The sequence below is a fragment of the Brassica oleracea genome, chromosome C6, assembly GCF_000695525.1.
Source record: "Brassica oleracea var. oleracea cultivar TO1000 chromosome C6, BOL, whole genome shotgun sequence".
Classification (NCBI taxonomy): Eukaryota; Viridiplantae; Streptophyta; class Magnoliopsida; order Brassicales; family Brassicaceae; genus Brassica; species Brassica oleracea.
Window position 1 is genome coordinate 25,526,677 of NC_027753.1, and position 2,329 is coordinate 25,529,005.

Here is a 2,329-nt window from a genome sequence, read left to right on the forward strand (position 1 = left end):
TAATTAATAAAAGTAACCTAAGAACTTTAGTTAAGAAACTCCCATTTTGAGTGGTCCAATGGGAGTTTTTTAATTCAGGTTTCTTAAAAAAAAATTATTAAAATTATATGAACTGCCAAAAACATCTCTAGTGAATCTCTACAAACAATTGTTCCATTTTGATTTTCTTTTAGCGAAATCTTAACCTCAAAAAAAAATTTGTTTTCTTTTTACTCAGTAATTGCTATGGGGGTTGAGCTAGAGTGGACACTACAATTTCCTCTATGATCAGTCACATAATTCCAAAAATGGGAGGGACCAAAGAACTACTGTTTTAACATCATACTAAACAATTGATGAGTTCCAATTATTATAAAAGGAAATGGATAGAACCTGCTTTCTGCCTCTCACTCCTAGATGAGGTGTTGCCAAGGTAATGAATTCATCGGCTCGAGCCCAGCAAGGCTACCTCGCGGAAGATGTGAGTTCCCAGAGTTAGAGAGAGTAGCACCATGACTGGCTTGTGACACTGCTGCTGAATAAAGAACGGCAACAGCATGTCTGGCAAATAAGCCACCGAGGGAGTGTGCTAAAAAGGAAATCTTCTTTAAGCTGTTGCTCTTTTGGACAACTTGTCTAACCTATATTCTCTCTCTCACATCATATGGAGACAGATAATCAGCTTATACACTCAAGTTCAAGACTAGAACAACCCATACCTATACATTAAGTGGACTATAAAACAGAGTGTAGCAGGAATGATAAAAACAAAATTTCAGATACAACAATACTTGCAAGCTTTTACTATCCCAACCTGAATGAGAGGCATCTATAATACAAGAACCAAGATGCAAAGGCATATCATACCTGGCTAAGATGCCGTGTACAAGAACAAGAAGGTGATCAGGTTCAATTTTCTCATCGCTGTCACCTTTAGATCAGGTTCAATTTTCTCATCAAATGATTTTACAGAATCAATCAGCAAAAGTCATAATTAAGAGAGGAAGAAACACAAAACAAGAACAGACGCATGTCAATTTACCATTGTTGGGGAGAGATTTGAGAGGATAGTAACACAACTCTTCAACGTTGGATGATATCTCGATCAATTTGAGTGAGGATTATATCTCGGCCATGGGAAGCACATGCCCCTTCTTCTTCTCCGACGGTTTCTCAAACGATCCATAGATCCACCGGAGAGCCGTTACGTTTCCCCCAAGGGATCCCCGTTCAAACTCGACAACCCCAAGACGATCGTAACCGACGGCAAATTCCCGCCTCTTCCTCCTCAGCTCCCGCCGCGGAATCAGAGGAGTGCGAGAGGAGCCCTGACGAACTCTTCTTCCGAGAAGTCTCCATCGTCTATGGTGGTGTACAACCGCTGGGTGAGAGAGGAAGGTCCGCAGACTACGACGAGGAAGGTTGGAGGCGGAGAATCGGAGGAGACGTCGAGTGGACACGTGGTTGGAAACCAAGCTAAGGATCGGTAATCTCCTCTTTATTTTGTTTTGATTTATTTAAATGAGTTATTTACTTTAAAAACCCACTTAAGGTGCTGCGATAATCATGGTCTAAGGTCTAGTTGTTTTTAGTTTCAATTCCAAATTAAGTATCTAATTAATTAAGTTCAAGTTGTTAGTAGATCCAAGTTTGAGTCGTCAGGTGTTTCAAGTTCAGTTTGTAAGTTACTTAGTTATTCAGGTTTTGTAACTATCACAAGTGGTCACCCGAATACCATCCACAGGATCCAGTCCAGCTGGACGCAGACAATCTTACCACTAAAGCCCACGTCCACCAGTTCTCATCCACACGGTTCTCTATGTCTTTCTTTGTACGAGAATAGAGTATTTATTTCTTTTTGTTTGGGTGATCCTCTATGCCTTTCCACGTCAATCTCATCTTTTCTACCAACGTCCAGCACTGCGTCTTTATTCCTTCCCAGCAAAGATGCAGAAACCATAACTAAACAAACTACTGTTACTTACCCCGTATTTCTAGTGTGCAAAGAACTTATTATCACTTAGATCCAGAGATTTGAACTGATTGGCTAGCTCTGTGTCTTAGAAGTGGTTTGGTACACACTTACTGTAATGACCCACCATCTCCACTATCCCCACCATCTCCACCATCCCCACCATCTCCACCATCTCCAACTTCTTTAAAGAGAGAGAGAGAGAGAGAGAAAGAGAGAGAAAGCTCACCTGAGCTCGTCGCCGGAGCAACCGTGTGCCGTGATCACGTTCAGCTTGTCACCACCATCATCCGCAACCAAAGGTAATTGAAAACCGCCATGTTTTTGAGTTAAGTTTCGGCCGTTTTAGTAAATCGACCATAACTTCTTAACCATTGC

General features: G+C 41.3%; 1 long non-coding RNA gene across 1 annotated transcript in view; it reads left to right on the forward strand.

Moving 5' to 3' along the window:
• Positions 1-2,159: 2,159 nt before the first annotated feature.
• The window catches only part of LOC106299131, a 4,100-nt gene continuing 3,930 nt past the window's right edge, over positions 2,160-2,329 (forward strand). The window contains exon 1 of the long non-coding RNA XR_001261690.1: positions 2,160-2,253. This is a non-coding gene — a long non-coding RNA (uncharacterized LOC106299131). The remainder of the gene's footprint in view (positions 2,254-2,329) is intronic.